Source organism: Miniopterus natalensis, chromosome 12 (assembly GCF_054644295.1).
Source record: "Miniopterus natalensis isolate mMinNat1 chromosome 12, mMinNat1.hap1, whole genome shotgun sequence".
In the NCBI taxonomy this organism is placed as follows: Eukaryota; Metazoa; Chordata; class Mammalia; order Chiroptera; family Miniopteridae; genus Miniopterus; species Miniopterus natalensis.
The window spans coordinates 53127183-53151048 of NC_142092.1; the positions used below are offsets into that span (position 1 = coordinate 53127183).

A 23866-nucleotide genomic window follows, 5' to 3' on the forward strand; every position below is an offset into this window, starting at 1 on the left:
TTTGGCACTCTTCTGTCTTTTTTCTCCCTTCCTTACTTAAGACCTTTCCTCACTTCTCCAGAGCCTTAGAAAGCCCATCGGGAGCTAGACAAAAGAAAGTCACTTGGAAACACAGGGCTTACACCTACAACTGCAAGTGCAGCTGCTTTTAGGGGGATTCATAATAAATTTGGGGGACCACAGAAGGCTTGTCAAACTACTAGAACAGCTCCATTTAGATGTACAAAATCTTATGACAGAGGAAAGCTACTATAACATGGTCAAGTGATCTGCAGGCAAAACTGGTCATATTGTTTTAGAATTCTCAATAGAGGTTACCTAGAGACATTTCAGACTGCAGAGCCAGCTGCACTTTTGATGGGAAAAAGCCCCTGTGTAGAGGGAAAAGCTCTTATATCCTGATCACTCCTTTTTCTGGTTAGAGAGATTTCAGTGCCTTTTTTTTTTCTTTTTTTTTTTCAGGGCACAGGGATAGAAGTTGCTCCAAACAGGTAAAGCTTTGACTTACAGACTTTCTGTTAGTATCAGTCATGGTAGTTGAAAAATATTCACTACCCAAGTTCCATTTTACCCTTTATTCTGTTTCTCAACTAGAAATTTGATAAGTATTTCTCAGCAAATTTCAAATGCAGAAAAAAAGAGTCAAACAACAGGATTTTATTCTGCAATTATAAAGGTTAATTAAACCCCAGGAGATGCCAAAGCTAACAAAAAGCAAGGTGTGAATGGAAACACGTTTCTCCTAATTGTTTGTAAGGTAGTTCTTCTTTGGGGGCAAGATGATGGGAAAGGCTAATGGGTGCATCATGTGGTTCATGATAAAGTTCTTGGGAGAGCTCACAGAAGCACGATAAAGATGATGTAAGGTTCCTCTTGTACATGCAGTACCAGATTTTAAAGAAAAAAATCTTATTCTCACTCCTGTCTAATCATAATCCTAAATGGTAATTAGTACAAACTGATGTGTTCTTTCTGGTATTTATAATATATACAGTAAGTTCATTTTTATAACTACATTGACATGAGTTATTGAATCAATGTCTATATGAAAACATCTGGGTTATACCATTTTTATTGAACAAGCAATGCTACAATTAACAGGTAAGATTTAGACTTTGACGCGTCCTCAAGAAAACATCTGGGCTGATGTCCTGTCTTTAGGCTATTAAGATATTATCATGAGAAATGAAGACCCAACACTGCTAAGCAATTCTCTTAACTGATGAAGTTGTGGTTAGTGTTAATACGGTAAAGACACAATGACAAAGTCCAATTTGTACTAATACAACTGCTTGTAAAAGATAGATTTAAATAAAAATACTGCACATGTATTTTTAAACCTTTATACAGTATAGCTCCCCAACTCCCAAACTCTATTTACTTTTAATTTCACAGGTTATAAACTCCAGACAACTAGTCGCAATTGGCAGGCATTCTGTAGAAATTACAAAACAAGGAAATCCTATCTTCTAGCTTCCATTTTATTTATTTCTCCCCCACCCGCCAAATATTACTAAGCCCTTACTATCAATCCTAATTGTTGATAAAAATGTGTACCTAGATTATAATTCATATTGTTTTGTCTAGGGGAACACCTTTGCTTGGGAATTAGCATTTTTTGAGTAACCTGGTCCTAGGTATAGGCAGTTACAGTGGTCATATTTAATTCGAAATATATGTTTGGATTTCTTAAGTTTTACAGATACAAAGCTAGTACTTTGAGAGTGTCATATGCTCACCTGTTCTAGAATAGTCCAATAAGAAAAACATTGAAAGAGCTAGAAAATCTCTCCTAGAGGAGAACCACAACTGCTAAAGAGGAAATTTAGACTACACACAGGAAACTGTGATTTCTGTGTTGTAACTAAACTGAATAGCATAAAACAAAGAGAAAATGTTGTGTACATGTTTTATGGCTATGATATCACATATATGAAGTAGATGGAAATTCCTTTGAGATCTTTTAATTTCTCTATGTGGAAATAGAAAGATGTTTTTATACTACTTATTACTGAGTAATAGAACATCTCATCATATCCTGTTTTGAAGATCTTGTCATGGTTGTTGTTGGTCCCTAATGCACATTACAAAGTCACCCTGTAAAAATTTTCAGAGCTCAAACAATTTACTTCAGTAGCCCCAGGTGAATGAGCAGGAGCATGATTATGGATGGGAGTAATGGCCTGGAAATATGTGGGCAGAGACTCTCTAATTCTTCACATATCCCTTCCCTTGGTATAGGAAGAAGGATCCATGATTGACTGTGAATGGGCTGGTAAAAATGGAAACCAGCTACTTCCCAAAAAACAGTAAAAAAGAGGAATCTCACTGCTGGCCTTTCCGCTACAGCAGGGGTGGGGAATGTCTGGCCCAAGAAATCATTTGGTCTGGCCCTGCCTACGCAACCGCAGGCAGGACTCAAAATCCAATAATTCTAGGAGCTTTTTTCATAGCTAATTTTTAAGCTGATAATTTTGTAAGGTCTGCAAATGATGTTATAAATATCCAAACTGCCCTTGGCAGAAAAAAGATTCCCCATTGCTGCTCTACAGCATACCATTAACTGGCGTTCAACAAAAAGGCATTTTTTAAGACATTAATATGTATATTTATCAAAAGGAATATCAAAATGATTTGTGTGTGTGTGTGTGTGTATCACTAGGCTAGTTGATTCCTTTCTCCATGAATTCTGGTGAAATAAGTAGAAATGTGCTTAATCTTGCAAAATGTCCAGACCATCTCTTGGCCATTTTTCCTTTTTTTGACTCTGCTCTTTTGCTCTCTGGAAATATTTTTTCCCCCGTAGTTCCACACTGATTAGATGGTCTCATAAGATTTTTGCCTTGCCTGGGAAGGCCTAGTGAAACTTAGGGTTGTTATAACTTTGATTAAATTTAGTTTTAAATTCTAGCTCTAGAAGTCCTCGTTGTCATCCTCCCTCCCTCCCTCCCTCCCTCCCTCCCTCCCTCCCTCCCTCCCTCCCTCCCTCCCTCCCTCCCTCCCTCCCTCCCTCCCTCCCTCTCTCTTCTCTCCACCCATACCAGGGACCTACCTAGCCTTTTCCCCAGATAATCAACAAACCCTGAGGCAGCAGAAGACAATAGCCTTAACCTAATGGTCAGGCAGTCCAGACCTCTGGCAGGCTAAAGATGACATCTTGACCTAAGTTATGCTTCAGTTTCTGAGCCCTAAGTTGGAAGGAACCCCCTGGTTACCTTCCCATGAGACCAGACAGAGGGATGCTGGAAAATACCTAGTGCTGTACTCAAGACCTGATTCATTACTCTTACCTCATCTCTGACCAATCGGCTCCCATCATCACCCCGAACCCCTAACCCATGGTGTCTTATGATTTTGCCCTATATAATTTGTAACCTACACTCCACTGGGGAGTTCAGGCTTTTGAGCTTTAGCTTCCCATTGTCCTGGATGGGGCCATTCATAATAAAATAGCCAATATTTCTCCACTGCAATTGTAGTTGTGCAGTGTTTGACTCAGCTAGCACAGAGTGGACGAACTTTTTTGTTCTGTAACATTAGGTCAAAGAAGAGCTAAGAATTGGGAAAAGTACTTATTTAGTCTAGTTATTTTGCTCTTCACATTTTTACTTCTTGCTAACATATTTGTACGTTGACGCAATTCGAGAATAGTGAGACAGAAGATTGAGCATCAATGTAGAGTTGGGCAAAGGAACTATGGTCATTTATTACTGTTGCTTCCAGGCTCTGGCGTTGTCTCTACGGTGAGCATCAGTAGTTCACGGTAGTTCAAGATTTCATGAGGGATTGATTAGAGTTTAGAATCAAATCCCTTAACATTGCAAAGTAGTCCCTTGTCTAAACTTGATTTATAAGCATATGCTGCCTTGTGAAACATCACAAAACGGTAGATTACTGGCTGAGAGAAAGAATCAAGGAATCAAGGGGCTACACTTTCAGGAAAATTGGATTTAAATAAACTCAATTTAAATAAAAATGTTTCCCACCTAGTAAAAATTTAAATAAAAACTTTAAACATGGAACTAAAAATACAATAGCCAAAGATATAATGAAAAGTCTGTGGGATGATTTATATCAAACATTTGAGAGAATACCTATTACTTAATTAAAAATTAAAATATATATTTTTTTCAGAACTAAGAGAAAGAAGTGAGAAGACAGGAAGCCTAAAAACTGTTCATTTTTTCTAAAATGAAATTATAAGCTTAATGGACATCTGAGCAATATTTAATAGAATAAATTTTAATACTCATAAATTTATTCTTAAGTCCATGTAGGAAATATTATATTTTATTGATTTTAAGATGTACAACTTCTCAAACATTAATCTATAATTGGACTGTGTTTTACAACTAATGGAATGTCATAGCTTACTTGAGATTTTTTTCAAGTTTTACATAACATAGAAGATTGCATAAATTACAATATCTCATTCCTGATAGGGTATACAAATATAGTAAAAAACAAATTATAAAATATTCTTCAAAAGGGAAACAATTATTGGTCAAGAATAGTAGAAGTATTATGTTAAATGAAATAAGCCAGTCAGAGAAAGACAATTACCATATGATTTTGCTTATATGTGGAATCTAATGAACAAAATAAAGTAACAAAATGGAGAAAGACTCATGGATACAGAGAACAGACTGACAGTTTGTTAGAGGGGTGGGGGTTGGGGGCTGGGTAAGAAGGGTGAAGGGATCATTCAAAGAAAAAAAGACTCATGGACACAGACAACAGTATGACGATTGCCAGAGGAAAAGGGGGTGGGGGGAGTTAGAATAAGGGAAAGGGGAGATAAATGGGAATGGAAGAAGAATTGATTTGGGGTGGTAAGCATATAATACAATATACAGATGATGTATTGTAGAACTGTATACCTGAAACCTCCCTAATTTTATTGACCAATGTCATTCCAATAAATTCAGTTCTAAAACTTTTTTTAAGAAATGAAATAAAAGAATAGTAGGAGTAAGATCACTATTTACACTATTTATTAAAAATTATGAAACATATTAAAACAACTGTTTACAGTGTACTAGACAGAGAGAATACAGAAATAGAACTAGGACTTACACAAAGATTTTAAGCCTAATAAAGAAAGCATTGTAGCCCTGGCTAGTGTGGCTCAGTTGGTTGGGTGTCATCCTGTGCACCAAAATGTTGCCAGCCAGTTTGATTCCCGGTCAGGGCACATGCCCGGGTTGTGTGCTAGATGGAGATAGCCCATCAACATTTCACTCTCACATCGATGTTTCTCTCTCTCTCCCTCTCCCTTCCTCTTGCTTTAAAAATCAGTTTTTTTAAAAAAGAAATGTTTAAAAATAAAAAAGAAAGCATTGTAAACTAACTGGGGGAAAAAGGTAATTCCATAGAAAGTGCTGGGGTAAGTAGTCTATAGCTTGCGAATAAAATGCAGTCTCACACATCAACTTTCACTAAAATATATTGTAGATTAATTAAACGGTAAAAATATCTTTATATAAAGTGTTTCAGATATAAAAATGGAAATAGAAATAGGTTAAACTTCAGTAACAGAAATAACCTACCACCTTAGGGAGAGGTTGGGGATGGGCAAAAAGGTGAAAGGGATTAAGAAGTACAGACTGCCAGTTATACAGTCATGGGAATGGAAAGTACAGCATAGGGGATATAGTCAGTCATGTCTTCACAACTATATATAGTGCCAGATAGGTACTAGACTTATTGGTGACCACTTTGTAAAATATATCAATGTTTAATCATATTATTGTACACCTGAAACAAATATAATACTGTTTGTCAACTATAACTAAAGTTTATATGTAAAAGGTTTACAGCTTAGAAATTACATAAAAAGTATAATACATTTGTCTATATATAATTTGATGTGTTTATTTTTTCTATTATGAAACTCATATATACAGAAGTATGAAATATGCTCACACTGTTTACATAATAATAAAGACATTGTGTATGAATAGTGTATGGCTAGAGCATCACAGCCTTTTGGATCTCACAGCCTCCTTGGAGGAAAGTCTCACCCTAGCTTTCTAGTGGCCATTCATTCCCTTGCGTTACTTGATATTTTCACATATACAGTTGATCCTCATTACTCACAGATTCCATGTGTGCAAATGTGTCTACTCACTCCAATGTGCTGGTTATCCCCAAGTCAAATGTCACAGCACTTTTGTGGGCAATGCAGACAAGCTGGAGGAGGTGAACAACTTGAGTCTCTTGAAGTACATACATTCGCAGGTGGGGTTGAACAAGGCAATGTTCCGCCTTCAGACTTCAGCTCCCACACCACGAATACGTCCTTTTCATCATCTATTCAGTGCCACTTTTGGCCTTTTGTTGTTGAAGACGATTTCACTTTTTAAAATAACTTCCAAGCATAGTGCTGAAGTGCCATTTAGTGTTCCTGAGCGAAAGAAGGTGGTGGAGTGTCTTATGGAGAAAATATATGTTAGATAAGAGTCTTTCACTGTGAGTGAAAGTGCTTTTAAAAGCGTGTTCAATGTTAATGCATCAATGATAATTAATGAATCAATGTTAAGTATATTATATTGATTTTAAGATGCACGTTTCATACTTATAGGTGGCAGCTTGCAGCAAAATATTTTAACATACTGATTTAGTACTTCCACTTCCAGGAAGAGTGTAGAAGGAACGCTGAACGCAATTAATCAGTATGGCTGTAATAATGGCATTCCATTGTAATGGGATATGGATGGGGTAACTTCTAGCCATTTTCTAATGTCTGCATATTAGAAATAATGTAAACATATTTGCAGCTAGTTGGAATTAGCAAGTGGGTCTCTGATTATTTAACTTAGTAATTTGACCAGCTTGGTCCACAAGGTGATCATTTTGGTAGAAGCAGTGCTGATGGTTTCCAGATGGGATTTTATGATTATGATATAAAATGTTATCTGATCGCCAAAAATGTCTAATTTTTAAAAATCAAAAATGCTGCACTTATACTATATCTGGCTTTACTTAACCAGTCAAAGGAAAGTTATCTGCCTATTCCCACATCTCAAAGTGTGACTCTAATATCTGCAGAGGAACTAGCTGTTTTGCTTGTTAAAGATGCTCATTCCTGCCGCTCATGTCAGACTTCCTGAAACTAAAATTTTAAAGACATATGCCTAAAATTTGCATAAAATTTTATTTATAATAAATTTTAATAATTTAATAATTATAAATTTTATAAATTATAAATTATAAATTTATAATTATAAAATCCTCACTATTATGACAGATTCTGAACAAGACAATTTGGCAATCTTGTCACAGTATGCTGCTGAGATAAGCAAACATGCACTATACATTGATTCCTTGGCTAAGCCATCTCAGTGGTTCTATGGGGAATGACATTAGTGACATCAAGTTAGGGTTCAAGCATAGGCGGCAGCTTCGCTGTGTGTTCTAAGTATGCTGCTCTCAGCAGTTATTCCATCTGGACTTCTTGGAATATAAAGGTTTTATTCTTGAAACCTAGTGCTTTGTTTTGTTTTGTTTAGAGTGTGGAAGAATTGAAGAAAGGACAAGAGAACATATAAGGGAATCTCCTACTGTCTTCATTTTGAGACCACTGGTTTCTGATTATTTGTTCCAAGGTATAGAAGTTTGGGTGGTTTTCCAAAGCTGCAGAAATGTAGACAATACATTTTAATTTCAGTGTCTCTAAGCCCTTAATTCTAGTGGCTGCTGCTGCCTGACTAGAAAAAGTGATATGCATACTAGGAAATTGAAAATGAACTTCCGGATCCGTATTTTGTCCTTCAACAACCTCCTGAGGCAAAAGTTGTTTGTCTGTAATATTGGATTTTAAAGGTCACTTTTTATTTTATAGCTCTAGGTTGGTTTTTATTTCAAGATATTTTACATGACCCATGGTAAATTAGACTCTAACCTGCGCTGAAGGACAACCGATAACTATGTCTAATATCCCAGAACTTCATTTTCCCATTTTAAACTGAATACTTTGAAACTGCATTAACAAAGTCCAGTAATGATCCTTTTGGAACGGTACTTAGCAGTCTTATGGATTTTAAAACTTAAACTTTGGGATAAGACAAACATGGGATGGGTTTCTTAAATACTAACTAGCTGTTTAACATTGGGAAAGTTACTTGATCTATAGAAACTTAATTTATTTTTTGTAAAACTGAGACAACCATGGTCCAATATTATGCGATTTTGTAAAAAATAAGTGAAATAATACATTTAAGAATTTAGGAAAATGGTTGAAATATAAAAATGACCAATAAATAAATGTTATTAAATTGACCATCTTTTATTGCATCCTAAAAAAATCAAACACACTTAATGTTATTTAAAAAAAAAAATTTCCCTGCAAAGTCAATAACACTTTGTTTCATTATAAAATCATGCAAATAGCAAATGTCAGAATATGTCAATTTAATTAAATAAAAAGGGTTACAGATACAAAAGAAAAATGCTCTAATTTCACCTTTCAGAACATAATTTAAATTTAACTTCATGATAAGAAGCAATTGCGTGCTATTTTTGTACATCCTTAAAATAGGTCTATGAAGCCTAATGCCAGTGATTAGATAGATGGTAGTCTCTATTTTGTTTAAGATGCCACAGCTCCCTTTGCATATTTGAACAGTGAGAAGATCTCATAATTTCCAACAGTTTAGTTTGTCCATGTTTAACCTAATAGTGTGTGTACACCTGGTGCTCAGTAAAAGCCTTTTTAAATGAAATAGTGATTGAGTGAGAAAACCCTGGTCACTGAGCAAGCATGCCACTTTTGGAGAACTAGTTTTACTCAATGATGGTTCATATATTTATTTTTTTAACTAAGTAAATTTTAAAATAATCCAGGAAAGACTTTTTATTTGAGTTATAACTCAAAGCCATAACCAAGGAAATTTTCTGGCAGAAAATATTGAAAATACCATAACCCTATAATAATCTAAAATCTCATTCAGTTTATTTGCTACCTATTTAAAGCACCATAAACCATATATTGATTCTTAAAAAAAGAAATGAGAATAACCTTGTACCAACTGAAGCATCCAATTAGCTGACAAGTCCCTTTCATGAAGTTTCTATGCTGTAACTGCTATGCAAACTGTGTCCAAAAAAAAGAAAGAAAAAAGGAATAGAAAAAGTGTGAAAATGAACTTAAAATTAAAATAAAAGTTTACTCAATGATCTGAGTTGCCAGTGCAAAAGAAGTATTTTAAAAGACATGTCTCCAGATATCACTTCAATATGAAGCTAAAACTTTAGGAAGTAGTAGTGCATTTATAGTCAAGAAAAATAAATTTTCTCGATAAATCAAATAGCCTTCAGATGTCAACAAGTCATTTGGTCATAAATTTGCATTCCATTTCTCATCAGCATACATATAAAAAGACGCACATATATGCACATACCCAAAGGAGTTTGAAGTTTATGAAAAAGTATATATTGGGTATAAATGCCAAGTGCACAGTAATAATTTCCAGCTTATATAAAAACACAAACACTATAAAAATTCTATTACCAAAGAGCACAATCAATTTCCTCAAATAAAGTTAGAGTAAACTTCTGTTTCCCTACTCTTCACACTAACTACAACTAGATAATAACCCTGAATATTATATATAAAACATTAATAACAGGGCTCAGAAAGTTGAAAAGAAGAAATATCAGCTAAGAATCTTGTGGCTCAAGAAACAACACAATAGAGAGTTTCTTGGATTTTCATTTTGCCTCATCTATCCCAGGCTCAGACCCAAAGAAGCACCAATAGACACACACTAAAAAAAAAAAAGCCCCAATAAAAACATTCTCTCTCTATCCAAAAGTCCAGGAAAGGAACAACCTAGCAAGACAAAAAATTTAGACTATATAACTTCACTACACCTGCCAAACATGTCCCTACTCAACCAATGCCAGCAAAGGCCAGCTGGGGACCATGGACTTCGACTTTTGCCTAACTATAAGTCACCCACATCCCCACTGAGGTAGTGTGAGAGAAGGCCTAATAGGAAGTTGGAATTTTCATTCCCATTGGGCAGTAACAACCTCCTTCCTCCTGGTTCAGTTGATACCATGTGGAGAACTTGGATTTCTACTACCACTAGCAGTAAGGAGATTCCCTCCACTTTCATGCTGAGTTGGTTTCAGGGGAGGCCTACTGGAGAGGCAGAATTTTCACTGCCACCAAGCAGCAACAAGGTGTCCATGGTGTCAGCAAGGACCATAAAAGGGAAGTAGTAACAAGGCACTCCTGTCCTTACCAAGCAGGCCAATGCCTGCGGAGGCCTAGGGAAGATGCAGAATCCCCACCCTTGCCCAGCACAGCAGTGGCGAGGAGCTCCTCACCCTCACAGCTGTCAGAGTGGGAAACCCAAGCTCTGTCCTCCTGTCCTTCCCTGCCAGATAAAAAATAATACTGGAATAAGCTCCGGAGTCTTATAACTTAATAAGCACAATGAAAAAATTACCCATGTTACTAAAAAAAAGCAAACTTGAAACATGAATGAAAAAACCCCACTCAAAACACACTGAGAGGATTAAAAGGCTATGGGACATTTACACAATGTAATACTATGCAACAAAGAAGAAAATCTTACCTTTGGCCATAGCATGGATAGACCTGGAGACCGTTGTGCTAGTGAAACAGGCCAAACAGAGAAAGACAAGTACCATATGATTTCACTCATTTGTAGGATCTAAAGATGTTTAGATCTTTAAATGTAGAGATGTTTACATTCAAAGGGAAGGTTCTCAGGCCTTGAGAAAGACATTCGTGAAAAACAGACTGACAAAATGCCTATTTAGTTTTCAAAAGGATATATACAGATTTCAGAGAGAAATACTTATAATTACAAGTTTTCTAACGTAAATGTTCCAAGAAAAAAGGAAAGTAATCTCCTTATTTCAACAGGAAGAAGCCTCTTATTTTTAATTTGTACTTGCCCTTATCATTTTAAATGCACATGGACATATATGTATTTGTAGATGCATCTATATACACGGACTCTTCAGTTTAATCATCCCTCCTCCTCCAGTCTTTATTTTCTAACTTAACCATGGTTAAAGCCCACACATTATCTTCTATTGTCAGCATCAACATAGACTTTTTTTCTGTTTCTTCAAATGAAATATGCTGCCTTAAGTGGTTCAGCTTATTCTTTACATATTAATAAAGCTGCTAAGTAAATCTGACACAAAATATCATAAATGAATATTTAGGAATTAAAAATATTAATTCAATTTAAAATAAACCCTTCTCCCTGAATTATATGAAATTTACACATTGTCTCGTTGATTTCAGAGATCCCTGTTTATCTTAAAAATCTCACTGGGAATATGTCCACAGTGGGCAGTAACTGTCTCCAAAAGAGTTGTGTTATTAAATAATGATGTGCAAATCACTTCCTACAATAATTCCTTAGGCTTTTCTAAACATAATTTTTCATCCCAGAGTAAGAGCAGAAGGTTGAGGTATTGAACAATGAAACTGGAACTTATCATACAATTATCTTTACCTTTAGGGAACTCACATTTCCTTTGCTAAAAGCTTTATTCTTTACTGCTTCTGTCAGTTTTTTGTTGATATTGTGGTCAGAAACTATATTTGCCTCTATCAAATATTTATTTAAAATATAATAAAAAATAATAACATATCTCATATGTTAATAAAAATACATTTTAAAGTCATTCTGTGATTCAGGTATGTATGATCAGAATTCCTAAGTCAAATAATGGTAGAAATAGAAACATTGTGGTTTAAATTTATTTTCCCATTATTACCCTAGTCCCAGAGCAGAACAGGCCTTTCACAGATATATTGACTGTGAGAATGGTGACATTGCCTCAAATCAGAAATGTCATGAGAGGATTATTTTAACTCCATAATATAATATAAAGTAGCCAGAACATTTCCAGCCTGGCAACTATAACATTTACATTCATAGGGAGGGGATCAAAAAATAAATGTCACCACAGTACACCTTACAGACTTAAAATAACAACTACACTTTAAGATGTCTAAAATCTTTAATGTTTAAAGAAAATGTGTAACTTTAAAAAGACTAAGCATGAAGCTGCCTAAATATCTTTACATATCAAAAACAAGACCAAGGACAATAGTGTTTTAGTTAAGATTATGACTAGTTTCTCCTTTTGCAACCTCCCTAGTAATCAGGTCTCTGATGCCTCCCATTTGACTTAGGGTAAGCTTACTCTCCTAAGTCAGTTTCTTCTTGTCCTGACTACCAACTCCCTGACATAATCAATTCTGCCTAATTCTTTCAAGGAGTAGAGGGAGACTATTGAGCTAATTAAACCATTTTTTCTAGTGGTTGCTAATGATTTAATATGTTCATTCTCCTAGATAATATCTTTGCATTTTAAGAAGAAAATAAAATGTCTTAGTGGAAGAAATTACAACTGTGATGATTTCAGGTAGATGATGAATATTAATGTACTTTAAGTTCCCTTGGAAAGTTATAATTGTGTTTGTTGAATGGGAAAATGTTATTGTTAATCATTCCAAAAATATGTTGGGGGAAATCAATCCTTTGTATAGTCATTGTAATAAAAATGTCAGTCTAAACAAGGAGGCAAAGACTGAGCATTGAATCTAGGTGAAACAACATATAGCAAGTAAAAATTTGGGAGAACAAAGCATCAAGCAATTACTAGTTGAGATAAAATTATCAATTATTTATACAATTATATTTTCAGTTCTGACTTTTATCAGCTCCCCACTTTCACTTTTTATAGGCTTATTGGGGGTATAATTGACATACAATAAATTTCATATATTTAAATGGTATAGTTGATAAGGTTTCATATACCTATAAATCTGTGAAACCATCAATACAAACAACATACTCGTTACATCCTGAAATTTCCATGTACCCTTTTACAGTACACTCTTCTTCATTTCTACCCCTACCTATTTATATAGAAGGTGCTTTTTCCCACTACACATATATCACAATGTATTATATATTTAATATCATAGTGAAAATTATTCTTTATGTAACACTTATTTCATCATAGTTATGGTCCCAGACAACTAAAATCTTCCTTAAACATGATTTGGTTGTCTGGCTAACATTCTCTATTTGGAAAATAATTTACTTAAATATATAAATACCGTGTGCTTCTATTTACAGCTATTAAAATTATCACATGAAAAATATCTCTGAATTACTTTTCTTCATATTTATATGTATTTTCTAAAAAGAAGCATTCATTAAAAATCTATTTGCTTTGAAATACATGAATATACTTAAGGCTCATGATATATATTATTTTTAAAATAATATTTTTAATTGAATTAAGAGTTTATAACACATTTAAATTTATAAAATTTGAATAGACTTCACAGAGGTTGCCATATACTGTCCCTCATACGCATTTCCTTTACTGATAACATCTTGCATTGGTACAGTACATTTGATATTATTACTGAACCACTACTGTTACAGCATTATTAACTAAAGTTCATTTTAATTATTGATTTGTACAAGTGGAATGTTTGAAAATAAGCAAAAAAAACAAAACCTTACACATATAGCTTTTGTTGTATATGTATCTATGCCCAGGTGTATTTTAGTCTCACACTGCCATGAAATAAAGACAGCATTCTTAAGATATCCATATAAATAAAACAAATGGTGACTTTTCTTCCATATATTTTAGTGCAATTATTATAATCAGTGAATATAATCAATTTATGCCACTGTATTAACTGTATTAAATCAGCCAAGATAAAATACAATCAGTGGCCATTCATTAAAACATAAATGGAAACTGTAAGAATCTGTCCATTTCACCCATGTTGTCCAGTTTGTTGGCATATAGTTGCTCATGGTATTTTCTTACGATCCTTTGTATTTCTGTTGGGTCAGTTGTTATATTGCCTCTTTCATTTCTGATTTTATTTATTTGGGTCCTCTCTCTTTGTTTCTTAGTGAGTCTGGCTAAAGGTGCATCAATCTTATTTATCTTTTCAAAGAATCAGCTCTTGGTTTCATTGAATTTTCGTATTTTTTTTAGTCTCTATGTCATTAATCTCTGCTCTGATCTTTATTATTTCCTTCCTTCTACTTCCTAGGGGCTTTTCTTGCTGTTCTCATTCTAGTTCTTTTAGTTGTTGTGTTAGATGGCAATATATGCCCCCCTGTGTTCAGAGCAGCACAATTTACAATAGCTAAGATCTGGAAACAGCCCAAGTGCCCATCAGTAGATGAGTGGGTAAAAAAGCTGTGGCACATTTACACCATGGAATACTACTCGGCTGTAAAAAAGGAGCTTTTACCATTTGGGACAATATGGATGGACCTGGAGAATATTATGCTAAGCTAAGCAAAATAAATCAGGCAGAGAAAGACAAACATCACATGATCTCACTTATATGTGGAATCTAAAGAACTCAGACTTAATGAACAGAAATGATTCAATGACATGGAAGCATGGATCAGACTGACGAATCTCAGAGGGAGGGGGGATGTGGGGGGAAATTAACCAAAGAATTTATATGCATATATGCACAACCCAAGGACACGGACAATGGTGTGAAGAGGGGCTGGGGGGCAGGGTGGAAGGGGTCAATGGGGAGAAAAAGGGACATCTGTAATATTTTGAACAATAAGAAAAAAAATTTTTTTAATGGAAACTGAAGCATTTGTAATAATGGTTATAAAAAATAATTGTGCTTATAATTATACCCAAGTTTTGAGAATGTACTTGTTACCAGATACTTGTACTTACATGCATTGCTTCCGCTGAGTCTTCTGATGTCACAAAAATATAGTTTTGCTATCTGTAAATTACAGATAAAGAAAGTGATACACAGAGATTAGATATAATGCCTTGAACATCACACCCTAGTATACTTAGAAGTGGAATTTGAAGTAAAATCATCTGATTCCAAAGACCATTATACTACACCCAAGTTAGCATATCCACACTCCAGTCAGCAGGTAAGGGAAGGAAAAGAGAGAAGCATGATGCTATTTGCATTAATGAAACTCCCACATGCTACATACAACACTTCCATTTTGCTATGACCACAATAAAAAATACTGGGAAATAAAGTCTTTATTCCAGACAACATATCTGGGTAAGAGACACAAATTCTGTGACTATAGAAGGGGAAACCTGAAATGGAGAAACTGGCAGATAAGGAAGGTGCTGTACGTGGGTCTTACATAGGCTCTGCCATCTAGTTTTCACCAGAAGAGTGAAAGAGTCCTAGGTAGGTTAAATAATTTTTCTAAACCCACAAAGGTAGTAAGCAGAGGACCAGAAAACAAATCCAACTAAGTAAGATCTCCAAGTCCATTTAATTGTCGACTAGGAGGTCGATTTTTAAATATTTAAGAGTATTCAAGGTGACTTAAGGATCTCACAAAAGCTATGGTTCATATAAAAACATTTATACTAACAAGTCTTCTCTTAAGTCTTCTGAGGGCACTTTTGGTAAAACCAGAAATAGAGCATTGCAGCACTGATTCTCAACAACAGCGTGAAGGAAAGTGTAGCTTGTTTCCTAAAAGACAAGTGGCCTATAAAAAATTTTCCATCAAGAAACCTTGGACTACACTCTGCTCCTCCAAATTCCCTCAAATGCAAATGATTTAAGAATATGACCACACATTTTCATGTAGCTTATTTCTTTGATGTTTTCATGCACTTTTTAAAATGATCAAAAAAAAATATCATTTTAGGAGTATGTGCGTGTATGTGAAAGGATTCCTAACTCTCTAATCTTCAAACATCTCTGAGAAATACAAAGATTCCAATTATCGTCTTTTTTAAGATTAGGAAATTAAAGAAGGCATGGGTGGGAGGAAATAACTTTCCTCAGAGCTCCAAAGAGAATGAATCAATACCAACTCTTCAATTTTTGTAATGATTTATTTTACATTAAAAGCAGGTCAAAATTTAAATTGCTGCACTTCCGTCAAATAATTATTTATCTGGAAATCAATAAAATGTGTAAGGAGTTAAAATCAGTCTATCTTGGGGAGGAAAACTGCATATGCAAATAAGATATTTAGAGAGAAATTTTGATTATAAAACTCTGCAATTACCTTGGTAACATTCTATTATATTCATTTAAAAACTGGGTCATAACTTTTCACTTGAGGCGTGAAAGCATGATTTCCTTCTCCTTCCTTTATGATAGAGATTAGTTCAACCATCATTTTTTGGCATTGCTCTTACCCAGAGAAAATTACAGGGTATTAATTGTTAAAGATTTCCTGCTCACCCCACCCCCTCCCATCTCCTGGAGTTTCTCCTTTTCAGAGAAAATCATACAGAATTAAATAATGTTTGGGTTGGAAGGAGCTTTAAAGGTTACCAATCTAAGCCATTCTCTGAAGCATGAATTGAATACTTGATTATAAGGAGTGACAATTGTAGCAAATATAATTTCAAGGAAAAAATTGTATGTTTGTTTTTTTTAAAAATAAATTTTACTTTATCCCATGTAAATCAAATATTTTCAGGATTAGTTCACTTTTTTTTTTTTTTTACCTTTATTGATTTCAGAGAGAGGACAGGAGAGGGAGAGGGAGAGATAGAAACATCAATGATGAGAGAGTCATTGACTGAGCCCACAACCTGGGCATGTGCCCTGACCGGGAATCGAACCCCGATTGCCTGGATCCTAGGTCGACGCTCAATCGCTGAGCCATGCCGGCCAGGCAGGATTAGTTCACTTTAAAATACATTTAATAAATTGTTTAAAAGGGGAAAAAGAGATCGTTATGGCTTTCACTGCCTGTATTTTATTGTTTGTTACAGCCATCTTCTATTTCTGGGAAACATCCCCAGCTGCCTGCAGCAGAGCTGGAAGCCAGAGTTGGAAAATATGTTGTTTTTCTCATAGTTTACAACCTAGCTTGCCTGCCACCAATTAAGCAGTACACATGTAGAAATAATGCTAGAAAATATGTCTTCATCACTGCTTTCATTATAATAACCTTATTTCTGATCTTTCTTATTGCAGGGTTCTGGAAGACTCATTAAAAACGTTTTTTTCTGCAAAAATAGTTAAGATTATAGGATCTTGTATATAACAATAAAAGTAAAGGAATTCTCACAAAATAATCTGTTAAGGCTAGGACATGACCATAAGCTTTCCTCTCTCATTTAAAACTACAGAGAGACTTTGCTCCCCAGAGAAGGATGATGATAAAGCGAGGAACCCAAAAGTACTTAGGAGGCAGCTGCCACCCAACTAAGGGAACGATTTGACAATTTCAAAGGGAATGTGTGTGTCACATATCTTGCCCCTTTGGTGACTTCTATATTTTGTTCATTTACTTATTTTTGAAGGGGTGGTGGTGATAGCAGGGGAGGAAGTACGAGGGAAGGACAGTCAGGACACTGACAAAATGGAGGTCAAGAAAGGCAGATGGGACTTTTCTGCTGATAAATCCAATGTGGACAGTTTTCTCTTTTTTATAGAGAATCAGTGAGTGTAGGGATCTCATTCTGTATGATGAGACACTGCCCTCACAGTACCAGGTGTAAAGCACATAACATACAGAGTACAGGGAATGTTATAGACACTAAAAACTTCTTAGTACCTAAATTGGATTCTCTAAGATGCCTTGATGGATACGGGAATTAGTGAAGATCTCATTGTACTAATTTTCTGGAACCAAACTTCTACCTGAACCATCCCTCTCATTAGATGTCCCATGTCAACTTGTCAAGTAATTTCAAAGTTTTAGATGTAAGTTTTCTATTTAGTCTATTTCATATCAGTTTCACACTTATCTGAACAATACAGTCAAGTTAGCTAAGCTTAAAACACACAATAAAATGTTAGGCATTCTTATATATTTTCTTTTCTCTTTAATTATCTACCCAACTTTGACTTATACAAGTATATACAACCTGAGCCTGTACCATTCTCAGTCAAACCTTCCTAGGATCATATAATCAGACCTTGCTTTAAACCACAACTTTGACTCATAAATATCTGTTTGTTTATTCAACTAACATGCCCTGCCTATAAACACTGTGCTGCAAAGCTACAGGCAGATTTTTACCTTCTTTAAGCTTTTGTTTCATTACTTTAAAAATATGGTTAATATTATCTATTTCCAGGATGATTTTAAAACCTATATTAATACTCAAAGTAAAAGGAGAAACAAAAGGAATATAAGATTCCTATTTTTCTTAGAATATGTGATCATATATCCACATCTTATATTAAGAAACAGCACACCCCTCTTTAAAATGGGCTAATAATGGCAGTGAAGAATTTAAAATAGTTTCACATTAATAGAATTCTGTTGTAAACTGAAGAGCAGTGTAACTTTAAACAGAATGAGTATCATTTTGGTGTAAGAAAATGGTTATATCAATCTCAATCAACCATACTGGTTGCAGAAGTGCCTCATATTTGTGCTGCTTGGTTTTTGTTTGTTTTTCTGAACCTGTGTCATTTTTACCCTCATAAACCAGCTAGTTTTCCAAAGGTATGACAACATACAAAGATGCTTCCCTGTAAAGAAGCTTTGAGTTTCAGCCACTAAGTCAGATAGCTCCACTCCAACACTTCTCAGGCTCTGATGCTGGGCAGAGACACCAGTCTGGACTCTTAATCCCCACACTGTAAATTCCTATTGAGGAATATAGTGACTTTTCTTTTTCTTTCTATTTTTCATTTTCACTTGTTTTTTAACCATAGAAAATTATTTTAGGAAGAACATACACCATATGAGAATTGAAAAAAGTATATTTTTATGTTCTTTCTTCTTAGGAAGTTTCTTGATCCCAAAATAAGTTTGACTACATGTTCCCTACAGATCATCTCTATATCCTACTGGCCCAGCTTTATGAGGATATAAAAGATCAACATATATACTTATTCAAGGACAAAGAATGCCAATCTCCCCTACACTTCATAACTAAGAATGAAAAGCCACTTAATTCTTCCTGAAACACAGATGTTCTCTTGAAAGGTAATTTTAAAAATTGAATATGCAGAAATTAGAGACAATAACAGGGAGAAGAATCCCAAAGCACCTATGATTCATAATAATTTTATAATAATTAATTACAAAATAATAATTAATAATTAATTCATAAACATTTATAATAATTAACAAATGTCTGAGTGTTACCACATGTGTGTCTCATCACACACACACACCCTGCCCCACCACCAACAACTAGACAGACATAGTTTAAGCCTCGTGTTCTATTTTACTTTTCTATTCCTGTCCCTTTCTCCAGAGTACTTTCCTGTGTATATTTTATAATTTTTCCATTAAATATGTATTCATGAAAAAAATATCATTTTCAAGTATATTTATATATCATTTTCCAACATGTTTTAGTCACTTGATATTATATAATTCATTTTAACTGTATGCAATATTCCATTTCTAAAAATTCTTCAATGTCTTCATTCAATTTACTATAATGAAGTATAGGTTACTTCCATTATTCTTGATATTAAGTTTAGTTCTGTAATGAACCCACGTGCACATGCATAAGACTTCTTCTACGGTATCCCACTAGAGGTGGATTTATTGAATCATGAATAATTTACACTTTCACCTTCAAAGATATTTTAAATTCCTCCTCAGCATGATTTTTCCATTTAGGAACTCATGGAAATTGCTTGTTCCACAGTTGGTTTTGCCTAACTTGTGCTTTCTGATACACTTGAAATAGTAGCTTATTGTGTTTTTAATTTTCCTTGTACTTCTTTCAGGCAAAGTTAGTAATTTTTTTAAACATTTATTTACTGTTCTGGTTTCCTCTTAGTAATTCTTTCAATTTTCTTTTTTCTATTTTATTATTGTTTTTAAAAAATATTCTCAATATGCATTCATTTTCAATCACATGCATGATTATATGTCTACCTATATATGATATATAACCATTTCTCACTCTATGGCTTATCCATTAGTTTTTTTTACATTTTACCTTTCACCCAAGAGAAATTGTTTTTGATACAGTAAAATATGTCAATATTTTATTTTGTGACTAGTGCTTTTTTATAAAACAAGTTTTAAAAGATTTCCTACTTTTAGGCACTTACAACATCTTCCTTTTATAACAGTTAAAGCACTATTTTTCACATCTAGATATTTAATAGTATAGAAATTCAGGGTGAATTTCAATAGCCACCTTGTTAAAGGAAAAGCTGGAAGCTTCTCTCACATTTGGAAAAAAAAAAAAAAAAGAAAAATTCTTCTGTGTACTAAGTGCCTGGGTAAAGAGCATGCTGGACCCATCATCTTGTTCTGGGTTAGCTGGAAGTACATTTAATTCTATCTTTAAGGTGAGACACTGAAATAAACATACAAAGCAATAACCACTTACTGTCAAATCTATCATTAAAAATCCCTTAAGAATGCACAATATAAGACATCAACATTACTACTTCTCTAACCATGTAACTCAGCCATTTTCCTTTCATTGTTGAATCAAATTACATTCAGTTACTGAGTTCAAGTGTAAGAGGTGGGGTTCTGGGGTTAATTATGGTCAGTGCTTTCAAACATTGACATATGGGATACAACTGAGAATCGAGACAGACTGTAGGTACCTCTTCCATCTCTGTGGTTTTTGTGTCTTATGTTTGTTGAATACACTTTCAATTACTATGGTGATAAACAGTAGAACAGATTTTAGAGGACGCCTACCTACATATTTTGGCACGAGTAGAAGTCAGGGCTTGTTAAATGGATGATTATCATTAAGGTAAACGATAGTTCACTCTACTGAACATATGCCATTACTTCTCATACTATCTTCTTACATAAAATGTTTCACTTACAGACACCTCTGAAGCAATCAGTGCATGGAAGGGAACACTGACATTGGACCATGTCAGCAGAGTAAACCAATGTTAACTGAGCTATAAGATGATCAATGTTCTAAGATGAGGCCTGGGATAAAAGGCAATGCCCATCTAATACTTATTAGCTGAGCCAATGAAATACATTCTGTGGGATTCGAACTGGTAATATAGCTAGGACTTGCATGCCAGAAAAGGTATACAAAGTATAACTGAAGGATGTCAATGGCAAAGCACAAGAATCAAAGCCCTCAAACTGCTACAGCTGAAGTCCTTAGATTCACTTTTGACTTTAGAACCAATGATACTGAGCACTGAATAAAATAATAAAACATTACCCCATTACACCACCAAAAGGACATTAGTAATTAAAAGCATACCTAATGTACTTTCACACTTCATTTATAGTGTTTCTATAAAACCATCCATGGTGAGCTGAATGTAAGTCAGACTTATCAGAGATAAACAAAATACATGCTAAGGCTGGCCTTCTGGATTATGCCAACTGTCCTTTAGAAAGATTTATCCATCAAAAGAGCTAAAGGAAAGTTAGAGTTCTGACTTATGAAAGACCACAGAAACAACCAGGAACTCCTGGGTGGAAACAATCATCTCCCCAAGGTACCAATGATATGATTTTTACTATCACATAAGCTGACCAACAAACTTTTCTAGAATACTACGAAGAGGAAGATTTCAATGTCAGAAAGTTCTTATTTTATAAAACCTGAAATTTGTCTCCCTATTATCATTTCTCCATCTTTTCCTTTTAGGAAGTTTTCCGATTCTAATTAAGTTTACCACGCGCACCCTAAGACCAGCTCTATACACTCCTTAAGTCTTTTTATGGGGGTATAGATTTCTGTCTCTTTTGTTCATAGAAACAAGACCAAATAAATGACAGCATGCCTTGGGAGTGGGGGGGGGGGGAAGCATCACAACTAAGGCCAATGGTGAAGAGACAGAAAATTGCTCCTAAACAATTTGGTTTTCCCAGAGTTCAGTGAAATTGTTATTAATTTTGTTACACAGAGAAAAAAAAAATTAACCTGATAAAGTTGCCCCAATCAGCAGATGATAGATGTCTCCCCCCTTTGTTATTCATATGAAAGTATGAACAAAATGATTATTCTTAGTGTAGTCAATGTAAGGCTAGAAGGAAGGGTCAAACAGGACTTCACTATATCCTAGTGAATCTGTTAACAAATGCAGGTGGGGGAAAATGTGGAGGATGCCATACATCTGGATACATGGCTTGAAAGGGATTACTTCTCATGAAATCAGATTCCCAATTTTCTAATTGGATTTCGGAAAGGAAAAGTGATGGCTCTTTGGGTATTCCCATGTTTTCATCCTTAAATATTTCTTGCCCCACCCCTGCCTTGACTTAGTCTTCCTCTTCAAGAAGTCCTAAGGATTAGGATATCAACCCTGCGCTTAGCTGCAATGTTTCTACTGATACAGTCTAAACAAGTAAGAGTGGACTGAACTCAGAGGTGTAGACCAAGCCATTGTTAATAGCTTCTATTGCTGGAGAGAGCATTATGAAAGTAAAGAAATACTCCCTTTGCTCAGTCATCCCTCTCATCTTTGATTCAGTCACATTATCCTGGTAGGTTTTCTCTGTTACAAGAAAAGAAGATAGTTTTATTTTCTCTCAATAATGCCTTTAAATTTTCCAAGGTATTGTTTCTCTCTGTTCAAATTTCATTTCCTATCATTTTTCTCTGATTGCTTCTTGGAGTAGTGATACAACTTCCTTAGTAATTATAGGCTGCTATCATTATTATAAAGAACACTACTTTTTCATGACAAATAACAGATATGGTCCAATGTATAAGTGAATTTTAAAATAAATTACTTTTTTATACTGAATATAACTGGGTCAGTCGCTGAATCTAAAATATCTCAATCTTCATATTATAATTAAGTAGACAAGGGACACATAAAAATTGGAAAACTTCTAATTTGCTTTGATATTTAAAGAAAGAAGGAATTTTTTTAAAAAGAAAGGTGATTTTGTTCTGCCCAATGACAAGACTTATTGTCTGTGTTTATACTTTTCAGTGTGTTAGAGTGATAAAAATGAAAGACAGGATGTGATGTTGTTTTGACAGAGCTATGTAATAAATGAGGTAATTATTCAATTAAATAAAGATGTCATATGAGGTTGGAAGACTTTTCTGATTTTCTTGTTATATATATATATATGTAGGTCTCATAACACATAGATTCTTACATACATACACATATACATGTATGTATAATATATGTTTATATACTATATAATATACCCATATTTTTATATATAAAACAGTATTTCACACGCTAGATTTTAAGGAGTCTAAAGGCAACAATTATAATTTAGATTATTTTAAATCTACCTATAGTCAATACAAAAATAAAATTAACCAATTATAGATAAGACATCTGAAGTTTTATTAAATGGTTGTAGAATGTTATAAAGTTTTAATGGAAAGTTGTTTGGCATTCATAAAATGTAGAGTACTTTCCATGATGATAATATTAGTGGTAAGGAATACTGGAACTTTGGTCAACATAACATTTTATATATTCAGTCAAATTAATCAAGATATTTATCTTGGCTGAGTATGAAATGTTGAATTGGTGAGAATTCACTTATCTATTATGGAATACACACTATGGGTGGTACCTATGATTCACAAACCCTAGGATCCATGTCTTTGAGTAATCGCCTCTCCATGAGTTTGGGCAGGACATGCAATTTTAAGTTATTCAAAAAAAAGATTGCCCTTAGTGGTCTGACATAATCAGGGAAGCCCTTTAAAACGGTATATAGAGATCAAAAACTCAAATAAGCAGAGCAACACTCTACCTTTGCTTCTAGCTTAGAACGAGCTAGCTTCAATGCATTTTGTGTTGCAAAGGAATGCTTCTGCTGTCACTTAGAATGCTTAGAAGTAGATTCTTCCCTAGTCAAACTCCCAGACTGCAGCTTATGATTATTGCAGAATCCATATTATGCAGCCTGATTGATGTCTTGGTTTCAGCCTTGTGATAACTTTAGCAGAGATC

The 23866-nt window shown here is 34.4% G+C and overlaps 1 long non-coding RNA gene across 1 annotated transcript in view; it reads right to left on the reverse strand.

Annotated features, from left to right (window-relative positions):
- The window catches only part of LOC107546568 (uncharacterized), a 453940-nt gene that overhangs the window by 413353 nt on the left and 16721 nt on the right, over window positions 1–23866 (reverse strand). Inside the window, exon 2 of the long non-coding RNA XR_015715445.1 lies at window positions 14743–14794. This is a non-coding gene — a long non-coding RNA (uncharacterized LOC107546568). The remainder of the gene's footprint in view (window positions 1–14742; window positions 14795–23866) is intronic.